We start from the raw sequence: 15939 nt of genomic DNA on the forward strand, positions 1-15939 counted from the left end.
CAGGCCATCTCTGGCAAAACATTGAAGTCTGTCATTCATGTCATCCCAAGCAGACAGATACTGGATCCCCTTAGAATGACAGCAGAAACTTAGCCAATTGCTGAAGTCAATCAATTTTTGTTTGTACTGCAGTATAATTCTGGGTGACGGTAGGATACTGCTTAGGGGTAGTTTGATGCTAGAGTGAAAGGTCTCTACTTGGAGAGTATAGTAGTTTATTGGCTATGATTAGTTATGAGTATGTGAACTAGTTTGCGAGTTTGGGCCAGCTTAATTGTTTGGTTTTAGTGGAGTGGAAAAAAATTTTGATCAATTAAGATAATCTGTGGTTTAGAGTGTAACTGGAATAACACTCTTCAGGTCAGAGTAGGTAAGGTAAAGTATGCTACAGGGAAAGAGTGTTTTTTTTTTTAAACTTGAAGCCAGGCATTTAGGACTCATGATGGAGGAGTCAGAAAGGACTTAAGTGTCTATTAGCTACTCATTGTCTATACCATCAACTTTTATCTTTGTTGGAGAATGGTTGTCCATAATTTTCTCCCTAACTGGTTGGACAAATTTAATCAGATAATGATTTTGACAAGGGTTTTATATATCAGTAGGCATAGTCTATTAAGTGGGATTGGAACTAAATGGTTGACAAAAATCTAAGCTAACTGTGACAAATTTATTTAGAATGATAAAGGTGTTAGGATTGCTAATGGCAGATTCCAGTGGTCATGAAATTGGGGAGGTTGGGTTACGCCAGACTTTAGTTTACATGCTATTGCCTCATTAGTTTGCAATTGTATATGGTTATAATCATTTCTATCATGATAATGACTTCAGTGTTAGATAAGGACATAGGCAAGATAATGACATTGTAGACAGGTGCATTCACGTTCTTAGGGGTTATGGCGAGTCTATCGTTGGGGACCTGAGAGTTGGACTTTGGAATAATCATAATGATTTAATTCTTGGCCATCCATTGCAGTGGCATAATTGGGAGAGTAAAAGGATTAAAACTGTTTAACATTTGTTAAAAAAAGCATGATGTTAGCTATAAATTTGAGCTATGGCCTTATTTTTATGCTAAGTTTCAACTGACAGAAATAGCATGGCTTCATTTTGAATAGAGATGCTTTATTTATGTAAGACATGCATGCTACTGACAATGCGCATGAGTCCCGACATCCCTTTAAACAGATTTCTATCTGTAATAGTGTTGTAGTACATGGGCTACAACATTCTTCGCCTTCCCTTGCCAAACCTTCCAACGAACCATGTGCTGAGTTCCAGCCACTCTGTAAAACACAAATGTGAGCAGTATTCTACAGTACACTGAGTAATTACTGAAACATGAGTCATTCTTTCATTGACTGTGGAGTTTCTGTGAATTTGTCTGAAGCTCATCCATCGACTACAGGAAAAGGTTTGTGGTTTGAATGCTATTGTCTCCTCTGTTCTTCAATGCCAGACTAAATCTTTGTGCAGTGAATGTACAGGTGTCTAATAAGGTTGCCGTTTGGTAAGATCCTGTTATAATAATTGCTTAAACCCAAAAATGCTCTCTATTTCAAAAGTAGTTTAGTTTAGACACTCCTTGATCCCTGTTATTGCTAGGACCCCAGAAGCCATGGAAATACTAGATGCTGGAGGTGCATTTTAGACCTTTTTCTAATGTTCTGATCAAATGATGACCTGAACAAAAACCTTGATTAAGGAAATAACTTTAGTGTTATTCTTGAATTTTGTTTTTTCCTGCATCCTTTCAACAGACCCTAAGTCACCAAGATGGTACTTGAAGAAATGACTGCATTAAGTCAAGCGTCTAGGACCTGCTAGGCCACAAGAACTTGTGATTGTTCTAGATGTTCTGATGTGTATTTATGAGCTTTTTCTGAAATTTTCATATAGTGATAGCCTGAACAAAAATCATATGGAAAAAATTAAATCTTATTTTTGTTTTTAAAGGACGAAATAAGTTGTATCCAAGGCTTAATGCTCATAATTACCCAACTAACAGTTCACAATAAACTTAGAAGACAAATGTTTGAGAGGATACATAAATCATATCTGAGAATAGTACAAGCCTCCCTATCTCCCCCAAAAAAGCAGTCACCTTCTGTGCATTCTCCTCTGATGTTAGACCCGGATGAAAGTGAAGGCGTCATGTATATTTCAAGTTGCTACTGTCATACATTCACACAACATGCCTCCTCACCCCTACATACAGAAGACAGCCTGTGTTGTTCTCTGCCAGACTGGGGCAAAACTGAAAAAACAAATTGCACACATTTCAACCTGTTGTCAGACATATAAACAGCATACCTCTTTACACTCTCAGAAAAGATAGCCACCTGCATGCACATCTGCTATTTGTGAGGAAAGTGAAAAAAAATTATCATAGTAATGGTCTCAACTTGTTACTCCTAGATAGCACACTGCTCCTATATAAGCTATAGTGACCCTCTTTGTGTACTCTTGAAGTTTTTTGAGAAACTTAAACAAAGAATGACCAGAGTGGACTCTAGTGGGTTAGCCTCTAGTAGTTATCCTGGAGGGCAGTCAGCTAATGCTGCATAATTCCGAGTAGCATTGTACTCTGGAATATCAGACACAATAATCTGAGGATATCAGTCTGTCACTGGAAACACACACAAAAGACAGGCATACACACACACACACACACACACACACACACACACACACACACACACACACACACACACACACACACACACACACACACACACGTGTCAAGCAATCACTGCAATGTTGGTAAGCAAAAACACCTCAGATGTCTTACAGTGATTAAATGAATTAACTTAATGTGATTAAATTAAGAGACAACCTGAGATGAAGTAGGGACAGCAGCGAGGAAAATGCAGTTGTAAATGTTGGAGGTTCAGATGATGTCATGACAGATATGATCAAGCTGTTGGGTGAGTTAGGGATACATACGGCTGCAGACAGTGGTGTTGGCAGTAAGGAGAGAACATAGTACCATAGATGATTGTAAAATGAGGAGTATGTTGCTAGTGCACAGTGATATAGCTGATATTTACAGCTGTTGTCAGTTCCAAGGTATCAGACTCCTGGACCACTACTTAGTGGGGAGGATGTCTGTTAAAAAATACTCTGAATACTGGAAACTGAGATTAGATATGAGCAGATCGTATTCAGATGAGGGTGCAACTCAATCAACAAGGTGTTGGCTTTGAGAAAGATACTGGAGAATAGCTTACAGATTGTGAAAGAGTCAAAGTGGGCATTATTACACTTGGTGGAAGGGTCACAAAATTTTGAGAAAGATGATTTGGGCATTTTTGTGAATGAAGTATCATAAAGTTTCGAGAAAGATGATTTGGGCAGTTATGATGACTTAAAGTCCTGAAAGCATTGGTAGAATTATTATAGTCTACATACAAGAGCACAGTGACACAAGTATGTTTCCCAGTGGTGTGTGTGTGTGTGTGTGTGTGTGTGTGTGTGTGTGTGTGTGTGTGTGTGTGTGTGTGTGTGTGTGTGTGTGTGTCTGTGTGTCTGTGTGTGTGTGTGCGTGCAACATGGTTCAGCTGTTAGTCCCATGGTGTTCAAACTGACGATACACTACAATACCAGAGAGGGTGTGGGGGAAAGATGCACATAGTTGCTGCATTCAGATGATGAGGCATTACAAGTAGACTGTAAAAGTAAGGACTGCATAACTAAATGCATTAGGGAAAGAAGCTGACTGCATTCATGCAGTTGTTATTATATCCAGTTGTGTAAATCATAACTGGCTGAAGATATTGATGAAAATATTATGAATTATGAACACCTCTTTCATATCTATGCCATATATCAAAATGTCACCAAATTCTTCCTCATTTTTGGCACATAGAAGCAAATTTTATTAAATATAGAAACGAACAACAAAAACATTGAACTTGCACCTCAGCTTATGCCTCCAAGGTTTACAGAACATTTAAAATACTGGTAATATATATATATATATATATATATATATATATATATATATATATATATATATATATATATACATACATACACTAAAATCAATTATACTTAATTGATTCATTAATTAACTTTAATCAATAATTATTTCCAAACTAGGAAACCAGAGGAATAAAGAAATGAAAAAAGAAAACACATAGAAACATAAAAACCCTTAGAAAAATAAAAGCATACATTATTATTTCCACTTTCAAGATACAGTTTAATAACAATAATATTTAATAAGTATATTTAAAATCTATAGACTTGTCACATATCTTAAATTAAATATTTCACACATTTCATAAATATATTATTTTTTAAATCAGATTTTAAGTTAAATTACATTAAAATAAACTAAATCAAATGCTTCATAAGGAGCTCATTATTAAACCCCTTAGGTTGCAACATATCATAATCAGAAATAAACCATGCTTCTTTAAGCAAAAATACTACAGAAGGATTTAAATTTTAATAGATGAAAGTTACTATCATGTCTTTCTGAAAAATGTAATGTGACTGGATTAGTGAGGGAATTATTTTTAATATCCCTAATATGTTCCTGTATTTTTAACCTCACCTGTCACACTGTCTTTCATATATAAAATGTTTTAGAAGGGAAAACAAGTCCATATATTACCATCTTTTGGTAACAGTTATATAACCTGGGAATCACAAATAACATATCATTAATAATCTATCATCTTTTCCCATAGTTACAAATTGCACATCCTTTATATTCCTTCATTATTAACTCACTATTCATCTCCATATGGCCCACATGACTGCTAATACTAGGCAAATTTCTATACGAGATGGTAAGTTTTACATTTCTTAATATTTCATCAGACATCACTATATACCAATATTTTTTAAGAATACGTGCCACCCCCTCTACAAAGGGGGCATAATGGGTTACAAAATATATATTTTCTTATTTTGCCCCACCCTTAACAACTCTTCTACTATACACTCACCTTTTGTGCGCTCTTCGACCTTACGCCATGTGGAGATTAAAAGATCATGTTTGTAACACCTAGTCAATAATCTATCAACTATTTCCATAGCCACTTCCTGAAATTTACCATCTTCTGAGCACAAAGATTTAGCTCGGAAAAAGTCTCCATATGGCAAAGGCATAATCAGATGTCCTAGATGTGCACTAGTGGCAAACAAAAAAGTATTAACGAAAGTTTTCTTCCTATATAAGGTTGAATGAATCTCATCATGAACCCTGTTCCTCTGAATATTATACACAAAAGACAAACCAAAGTAACTTGTTTGAAGAACCTGGTTAAAATTAACAACTTTTTCCTGAAGCCTTTTAATTATAAAAACAAAGCATCTATAAAAAACTCTTCAGATCTACTCATAAATAAATTAGCATAACTGGGAGCAAATTTAGCTCCCATTGCTGTACCTCTAAGTTGTTTATAAAAAATCCCTTCAAAAAAGAAACAATGATTATTTACAGCAAAACTAGTGACATCAAAGCAAGCAATAATGCTCAAAAGCATGTGTGTAATTTTGGAAATAACTCCCGCCTAGTGGCATTGGGCCTCTACACCCCTGGAAGGATATTATTTCCAAAATAATGCATAACCTGGAGGGCATTGTTATGCTTAGAATATGTGCTGTCTGTAAAATTGTTTTTGTTACTTACTTATTTTTATTACTATATTTGTATATGTTTTTGATGTAAAATAGTTCCTCCACCAAATGTTTCAAACTTCCTGTAGTATATGTTAATGGTGTTGGAGGAAGCATTTTACATCCAAAATATAACACTTTAAAAATATCCGGGTATTTACTTTATTTTTTAGTCCCTTACTCCTAAAATGTTTGGTTTGTTGCCAGTTATTGGAGAGTGAAGTTATAAAATAAAGACATACATACGACTTTCAGACTTTTATTTTGTTCAGAAAAGTCATGCTAACACAAATCCTTTTATCTAAGCAAATTTGTAATTTTATAAGAGAAATAATTAAAATTTGTTTCTATTTTTGAGCCTTTGTCCCCCATTTACTTTAGGCTTTATCCACATTTTTTCAAATGAAATGTCCAGAGTAATGCAAACCTCTTTATGCCAGTAGTCAATCTCATTCACTCTCTCTCTCTCTCTCGCATGCACACACACACCTGTTTCAGAAAATACATGCTACACAAATCCCAATATTCAAGTAAAATGTGTTCCTATTTGCAACCTTTGTCCCCCATTTGTTTTACGCTTAACCAGATATTTTGAGCTAAGAAGTGAGAGCATACCTCTCAACTGTCCAGATTTTTGGCATATATGTTTGGTCTCTTCTTCATAAAATATATAGTTTTCTTGCAAATGACTGGGGATTGAAGTCATTAAATAATGACAGGCGTTTTAGTTTCAGACTTCACATATTTCAGAAAATACATGCTAATGGAAACCTTGTTATTCTAGCAACTTTCTAAGTTTTCTAAGAGCAATATTTAAAATTTGTCCCTATTTTTGGTCCTTTGTGCCCCCATTATTTGTGGCTTTGTCCACATTTCTTGTGCCAAGCGGTTGAGAGGTATGCAAACCTGTTAACTGGTGCTGCTGCCAGGGATCGCTCATTTGCTCTCACTTTTTACTCACTCACGCACATGCACACGTACACACAAAGACACGTACACACACACACACACACACACACACACACACACACACACACACACACACACACACACACACACACACACATCTTCTTGATCAAGGAAATAACTTTAGTGTTATTCTTGAATTTTGTTTTTTCCTGCATCCTTTCAACAGACCCTAAGTCACCAAGGCTGTGCTTGAAGAAATGACTGCATTAAGGCAAGAGTCTGGGGCCTGCTAGGCCACTAGAAGCCATGATGGTTTCAGATTTTCTGATTTGTATTTTTGAGCTTTTTCTGAAATTTTGATATAGTGATGACCTGAACAAAACTCATATGGAAAAAATGCAATCTTATTTTTATTTTTAAAGGACAAAATAAGCTCATAATTAACTAGCTAACAGTTCACAATAAACTTAGAAGACAAATGTTTGAGAGGATACATAAATCATATCTGAGAATAGTACAAGCCTCCCTATCTCCCCCAAAAAAGCAGTCACCTTCTGTGTATTCCCCTCTGATGTTAGACCCGGATGAAAGTGAAGGCAAAAATGGCCAAAGTCATGTATATTTCAAGTTGCTGCTGTCATACATACACACAGCGTGCCGCCTCACCCCTACACACAGAAGACGGCCACAGTCTGTTTTGTTCTCTGCCAGACTGGGGCAAAACTGAAAAAACAAATTGCACATTTAGCAAATGTAAAATAATGGCAGCCGTTAGGCTTTTTTAGTCCAAGCTCCAAGGCAGCTTGATATGCTGCTGTGAAGCAGCAGACTCATTTTTCAGCAGGCATTACCTGTAGATTAACACCCCATTGAGGAATGTTAATTCTCCAGTCAGGGTGAGATCTACAGGTCATCCATTCTCTAATATACTTTGTACCCATTAGCATTAGGTAAATAGCGAACAATGGCATCTAAACCAACTTATGTACAACGAAAGTATATAAACTCTTAACATCTACTGTTACCAAAGGATAGTCTTCTTGCCAAACTACTTTTCTAATCTTTCTTAAGAAATGTTGAGTGTCACTAATATATGAGGGAAGCTGTACAACATAGGGTTGAAAAATCTTATCTAAAATCTCATTAATCCTCTCCAAAGGAGGGCCCCCCACCTGAGAAGCAATTTGTCTACCTGCAGGGTTGTGCACACTCATATATTTTAGGTAATGCATAAAATAGTAGAAAACAAGGATTAACTACCACTAAAGTATCCCCAAACTTTGCAGACAATATATCCTTGTCAACGAAACCCTCAATTAACATAACAGTCCCATTTTGAACTACTTCTAATGGATTACTATCTAACACCTGGTACTCTAACATATTACTTATTAAATTTGAACACATCTTCTTCTCTTTCGGCTGTTCCTGTTAGGGGTCGCCACAGCGGATCATCTGTTTCCATTTCTTCCTGTCCTCTGCATCTTGCTCTGTCACACCAACTACCTGCATGTTCTCTTTCACCACATCCATAAACCTTATCTTAGGCCTACCTCTTTTCCTGTTACTTGGCAGCTTCATCCTTAGCATCCTTTGACCAATATACCCAGCATCCCTCCTAAGCACATGTCCAAACCAACGCAATCTCGCCTCTCTGGCTTTGTCTCCAAGCCATCCAACCTGAGCTGACCCTCTAATATACTGAGTCTTAATCCTGTCCATCCTCATCACACCCAGTGCAAGTCTTAACATCTTTTACTCTGCCACATCCAGCTCTGACTCTTGTTTTTTTGTCAATGCCACCATCTCCAACCCATATAACATAGCTGACCTCACTACCCTCTTGTAGATCATCCCTTTCACTCTTACTGGTACCCATCTGTCACAAATCATTCCTGACACTCTTCTCCACCCATTCCACCCTGCCTGTACTCTCTTCTTCACCTCTCTTCCACACTCACATTACTCTGAACTGTTGATCTCAAGTACTTAAACTCATCCACCATCGCCAACTCTACTCCCTGCATCTTCACCATTCCTCTATCCTCCCTCTTATTCACACACATAAATTCTTAGTCCTGATGACCTTCATTCCTCTCCTCTCTAGAGCATATCTCCACCTCACCAGGGTCTCCTCAACCTGGTCTCTACTCTCACTACAGATCACAATGTCATCTGCAAACATCATAGTCCACGGGGCCTCCTGTCTGATCTCGTCTGTCAACCTGTCCATCACGATTGCAAATAAGACAGGGCTCAGACCTGATCCTTGATGTAATTCCACCGCCACCTTAAACACATCCGTCACTCCCACCGCATACCTCACCCTGTCACACTACCCTCGTACATATCCTGTACCACTCTTACATACTCTGCAACTCCCGATTTCCTCATACAATACCACAGTTCTTCTCTAGGTACCCTGTTGTATGCTTTCTCTAAGTCCATAAAGACACAATGTAACTCCTTGTGACCTTCTCTATATTTCTCCAATAACACTCTCAGAGCAAACATCACATCTGTAGTACTCTTTCCCGGCATGAAACCATACTACTGATCACTAATCATCACCTCCCTTCTTAACCTAGCTTCCACTACTCTTTCCCATAACTTCAAACTATGACTGATCAATTTTATCCCTAATCACTACATTACCCCTTTATCAGCAGGTTTAACTCTTAAAGATGTATTATTTTCCAAATGCTTTAAGGCAGTCCATTCATTCTTTGTAAGATTAAAATTAATAACATACTTAAAGTATTTATTAATGTATGGAATAATACCATTCTTAACATTATAAAATTAGCAAGGCAGGCTGCCTTTTTTATAAAGGGGAAGACATTTTCTTTTTAATTTTTAAACTTAAAGATCTAACAATATCATCTAACCAAGTTCCACTAACATTTATTACTACTTTACAAGTTGTAACTTACATAACAGCAACCAAAGATACACCAAAACTTCAGGAAGAAAAATCTTGGAAGTGGGAATAAACTTTAACCCCTTATTTAATACACTCTCCGTATAATGGTCAGTTTGTACAGCGCCAAAAATAACAGTAGAAGAAACATTCAACGCTTCACCATTGTCCTTTTCTGTTGTGTCCCTTACGAAAATAATGAGCCTTTTTCTTCACCACTTCATGCTGATAATCCAAACTAGTGTCCATACTTCTGCTAGAATTCCCCAAACGCTCATTCTTATTTTCATCAGTTCGTTTTATTAGTCAGTATTCTTGGCCTTCATTCTTTTCCAATAAAAATGCTCTTCACTACGTCCCTGGTGGCTGCCATTATCCCCATTTACATCTTCAGCTATCTCAGAGTGGTTGTTAAGGAGCTGGAATGTTGGAATGATTAGTTCACAAGTAGACAGACAAATGTACACATCACAGCAGAAGGCAAAGTAACTGCCATTGCAGAAAAGTTCAAAGTTAACTCATTACAGTGGTGTGGCAAATGTGCAGAAAAATGACTGCTTGCTTCTCAGTAAGGCTCCTTATAATGATGTCTGTCTTGGGTAGGGACATGATTTATAATGTTTACATTTAAATCTGTGAACACGGTACTTTGTGTGACTCATTTCCTCTAATGGGAGTACTTATGAAAAGCTCCTATGTCTTGTACATATTGACATATTCATGCTTTCTCGTGGCCTTGCTTTCATATATAGATATGATCACAAGGAAAACATTTTATATTGCATGATACGATCAATGACATCAGCACAGGTGTTTTAAAACACATTATTTTTACAGATGATGGATGAAATACTGAGAAGTCTGATGTCATACTAACTTATATTGGTTGTGGGTACAAGTCATGTAATTGTTTAATATTTTTATGATACCATGACACAGCAACTATTTATGAACTTCATCATGTACAACAGGAAAGTAACATTTATTTGTAAAAATACATTTATACAAGCAGAAAGACGCATAATACAAAATGTATGTGGCAATTGACCAAGACATGTCTGCAGTAATCTTTCATACAAAGGAAATGGCATAGTTACTGTCTGAAGTAACAGTAGTAATTTATTGCAGTGAAGTAAGGTTAGCAGAGTTATTCATTAGATAGTGTTACACAGGGAATGAGGTGACAAGTTTACATTCTGTATTTATTTATCAGCATGTAAGTGATAATGTACTGAATAGTGAATTGCATTTGGTATATCAGTTTGTAGCAGTGAGGAACATAAACCGTTCTCAAAAGTTATAATCCTATTTAATGTTTCACAACAAGGAACAGGTTAAAATACAGAAGTTGTTCAGTGTGTGACAGCATCTTATTGGAAGAACTGCAAATCACATCATCCAGTCAAGATTGTGCTGTCACTCGAAGTGAAGGCTGATGTTAAGCTGTAGTCACATGTCTGTGAATCGAAGGAAATAATTGGTTAGAACTTTGTCATAATTGCGCCAGTTTGTTTATTTTATTTTTATTTTATTTTACATTTGTTGACTGCATGTCCATTTTCAGCGGAAGTCCGGGCAGAAAAGCTCCAAGGGTAAGCAGATACAGCATTACATAATACCAGCATTACATATTACAAACAGACTATTTACAGAGATTACATAAGTAAGCAAGTTAAACAAGTTCTGTTGTTCTGTTAATAAGTAATGCATTTTCATGTGAGGATACTGTTGTATGCATAGAATCATTACTGCATTAATTGGAACGGAGGAATCTTGCTCTTGTGCCATTCTTTTCCATTAACTGATGCAACAACCTTCATAAACCACCACTTCTGTCTATGGTATGGATGGTGATGTGGCATTATGGAATTATTTCCTCACTTAACACTTAATCACATGACAGTAGATGCATTTCATTTACATTTAGTACCTTATGACCTTAAGATATAAAAGGGTCTTACCCTGGGAAAAATATACAGGTGGTTAAGTGAAAGTAATGTTGATTAACAATAATCAGATCTCCTTTATTCAAAAAAAAGACACTTTGTTACTGACCCATGGAATTACATTTTTCCCCATTTTTTGTTACTAGTAATACAACTACTGAGACACTACCTGTTAAACGTAGTAAAGAGTCAGTTATTTCTGCACAGTGAAAACCAGAATGAATACAGTCAAGTAAACACTTACCTCTTGGCGTTGTAAAACACTGCGTAACTCTGTGACAGAAAGGCATCACGAATATGAGTTACAACTCAGGATGGCAGAATGCATCTGTTGTTCTCTTCCAGTCTTTGACAAGCCAGTAGGCTGTATATTTCAGCAATCTATAGAAACAATAACAGAGTATAATGTACATGCTTAGAAATGGTATGTTACATTTTATTAGAAAAGTAAGTCATCATTGAAATTGCCATGCAGAAATAAAACTACATTATCTGCCTTCTTTTTCTTAGTTCAAAAACAGTATGACCTTTGTTACATACTTTAAATGCAAGATGTTATTCATGGATTAATTGGTTCATTGTCTCCCAGTTTGGTCATCTTGCTCAATGAACTCATAAGAACGTTATGTATGCAGCATATGGCATTGAACTATGGATGGTTAGTAATGCATATTGTTAATTCCCGATGAGAGAATTTGTCCCCAACTGTACTACATGACCACCAGCAGCTCTTCTCATGCACAGTGGAAATTATAGGAAATTGACATAATGGTTAGGTGTTTGCATTACAGATACAAGATGCAGGGTTTGATTCTCACATGGGGTAAGTGGCTACGCTAAAAATAGGCAATTAGCCTAGTACTAATCTATGAACCTAATGTATAGGTTCATAGGTAGGTACTAGGCTATCCGCCCAAGGGCCTATGCAAGCCTAGCAAACAAGGTTCCCTGGCTTACTCCACCCAAGAAAGTTATTTTCCTGTGCCACTGAAGAGCATAGATACAGAAGTGATCCCCGGGGTGTATTTCCTATTTCCCATCCACTCATCAAGATTTTTCTTGAAGAGTGCTAATGAAGAACTTTGCTTGACATAGATGGCTAGCCAGTTCCAGAGTATGGGAAGTCTCTGGGATAGGAATCTATCCCTCCAGCATGTCCTGTTTATTGTGGTGACAAAGTTTAGGTCCCTAGAGTGTGTAGCTCGGAGGGATTGGGATTTCTTTAGGTGTAGCATGTCCAGCAGCTCAGGGTTTAACATAGCTTTATATGTTAGGCAGAGATCACCTCTGAGTAGGCAATATGCTACGGAGTAAAGCTGGAGTTTGTTGAGGCGGTCAGTATAGGGCATTTGTTTGAGTCCAGTAATCCTCTTTGTGAGGTACTTCTGTGGCCTTTCAGCTGCTGCAGATGTCTTGTGAGGTACATTCCAAAAGGGGCATTGTACTCTATAATGGGTCTAATGAGTGATGAGTAGAGGGTATGACTATTTCACATTGACTATGCCTAATCTATAAATCTATTTCACAATGACTACACTGACACACAACTCAATATTTCAGTTTAACATAAGTTGTTATTTAAAGGACCCCACTGGTTTCACCAAACCAAGTGCTAGGAAGTAGTATGTAAAGGTGCGTAATCACTACATAAAAGAAATGTAAATATCATACCAATCAATTAACATGTTAATATATAAATAAGGTTTTGTAACAAACCAATTTGCCCAGAAACATCTTCAGGTGGAGTTTAGATAGTAGTAGTAATGGGTACTGAGAGGGTAGGGGAAGAAGATATTTGGGGGAGGGAGGAAAGGGTTAAATAGGAAAGTAGGATAATTGGGAGGAAATGAGGTAAGGTAAGGAGTGGCTTAATAAGTTTTGTGAGAGTGCAGCTGTGTAGAAAATCACATTTTGGTGTGAACTTGCTGCAGCAAGTACTGCGTCCATGATGACCTGTAGGTACTTCAGTGTACAGGCAGGCCTTGGGCATGATGACCTGTAGGTACTTCAGTGTACAGGTAGGCCTTGGGGTTAATAGTGGTAGGTATGGTGGAAATAGGTTGCAGTAATTTATTTATTTATTTATTTATTTATTTTCCTTTTCTTTGTGCTACTTTACAGTTGGCAGTTGCCCTGAAAGGGTTGCTGGGTTTGTGCTGGCAGGGGAGACAGAATTGGGAAGTCAATCCTGCGTGGTGAGAGTCTGGGTGGTTATTTCCTTGTGGGTTGGGTAGCGGGGAGCAGTGTAGTGTCATTGGTTTTCTTCTTTTATCATTTTCTTCAGTAGAGAAGGAAGAGATTTTTATTTTCTTTTATTACTTTAGGCGCTGAACTGTCCAGTAGTTGGTTGAGCCATGCTTGTTTGGTAATTATGGAGTTATGTGATGTAGTTCTTGATGGGTATAGGCCATTTCGTGGCCCTTGGGAAATCTGCAGAAATGCCTCTGTTAGGGTTCCTTTGAAGAGTTTGTTGCTGTGGATGATTTGTCTGGTTGGTGATCAGGCATTTGTTGGTGGTGACTGTACATCTAGCGTACATCATAAATTTGTTTTGGTACATCGCATAACCTAAAAGTGCTTTGGGTTACCCCTTGTATGTGTATACATTACTTTAATTCAGGTAGTTCTCTGCACTGTAGTTTGTTTCAGTAGAGTACATGCTTGCGAGGCTTGAAGTGCTCATGAATAGTGGCGTTGCCTCGCATTGCACTTACAGGCAGACAAAATGTAGTGTGGATCAAGCAGAGTGGCTGAATTAATTTTTAACACCCGCCAAGGTAATTCTTCACATCCGCACTGGTATGCAAGTCATGCAGGTGTGGATGAGATCTAATTTACATGTGAAATGAATGTGTAAAAAAAAAACAAAAACAAAAAAAAAAAGTCTAAACTGTAAAGGGGGGGTCAGGGAGGTAGGAGGACTGGCCTGCTGGGGTATGGACATTTGGGTGTCTCTTTGGATGCCTTGTTGCAGTTAGGCATCTGGAAATAAAACAAAGCAAAAAAAAAAAAGAATGAGTGAAGGGAGCAGTGCATAACTAGGTTTGATGTCACGTAATGTGAAGGACAGAAAGAAGGGGAAGTTGTAGGATGGGTGCATGCTCTGTGGTCATGGAGTGGTGAACCTTGGTTATGAGAAGCAGGTGTTTTTGTTAATAGAGCTTCTGGATTGTAGTGAGATCGGTTTGGGTACAGGTAGTTCGGATGGTGATTTCCTTTTGAAGGGGCTCACAGGTAGGGAGTCATACTTCTTAACTGTACAGACTTTTGCAGACTGTCCAGATTTTTGCCTCATACTTTTGTTTGATTTTTCATAACACTGTGGATTTCTAGCAAATCATTGAAGATTTATGTCAGAAAATAATGACAGATATTTAAGTTGCAGACTTCATTCCCTTCAGAAAATTAATGCTAATGCAAAACCTGTTATTTTATTTACTTTCAAAGTTTGTAAAAGCAATATTTAAAGACTGTCCCTATTTCTGGGCCTTTGTCCCCCATTATTTATGGCTTTGTTTAGATTTTTTTGTTCTAAGAGATTGAGAGGTATGGCGGGAGTGTGTTTCACGGGTAAAAGCATATCAGTTTTGTAACAGCTGTTAATTGCACATGCGTATAGCACAATTAATGGTCAGTGAGAGCTTTATTTTCAGCCGATAGCTCAAAACAGTACAGATTTCCACATAACATCCAGATGTTGTCTTAGTTCTGGTCTGTTCTTCATAGAACTTGGGGATGACTGGTAAATCACTCTAGGTAAATAAAGACATACATCTTAGTTTCTGATTCCATATTTCTCACACAAAGCACGCTAACACCAGTTCAGTTAATCTAGCAAATTACTGAGTTTATAGGAACAATATTTACCTAGACACCCACATTTATCTAGACATAGCCACACCCTGCATCCTTCACAAGACAGTCAGCAAAGGAATACCCTCCCCTCAGGCGACACTCTGCCACACACCTACAATAACAATCCAACCCCCCCCTCCCCCTGCCACATCCAGCAACTCACTCTAACTACAAGCACTCAGTCTCATTCATAACTAACCTACCCTATTCGAACTCTGCACACTGTCAAGTCACATAATGTTCCATCCGCACAAATATCATTCACTGACAATCTCATGTCTCCACATAACTTATCTCATCACACAAGCATTACTCTACCATCTAACTGACTCACACATCCCCACCCTGTATGAATACCACCCCAACTCAATCACCCTCAGTCCACCCCCAAAAACCCACTACTACAATCCTCTGATTGCACCCAGCCTTTATAATAGCACAAAAATAGACTACCTCCCACTCAAATAGCTCCAAACCAATTATAAAAATGAATCTTTTCTTAGACAGCACATACTAGCTACAAAACTTAGAAAAACCTTATTTAACATACTATAAAAACTGAAACTAAGCGATGACATCCACCCCAACCCTGGCCCACAACACAGAGATATACCAGCCAGCACAAGCCCTTCACATAACTCCATCATACCACCCTACCCATTGAAAAATCCCTTCAGCTCC

The sequence above is a fragment of the Protopterus annectens genome, chromosome 11.part0 (genome assembly GCF_019279795.1).
Source record: "Protopterus annectens isolate FY-2018-M chromosome 11.part0, PAN1.0, whole genome shotgun sequence".
In the NCBI taxonomy this organism is placed as follows: domain Eukaryota; kingdom Metazoa; phylum Chordata; order Ceratodontiformes; family Protopteridae; genus Protopterus; species Protopterus annectens.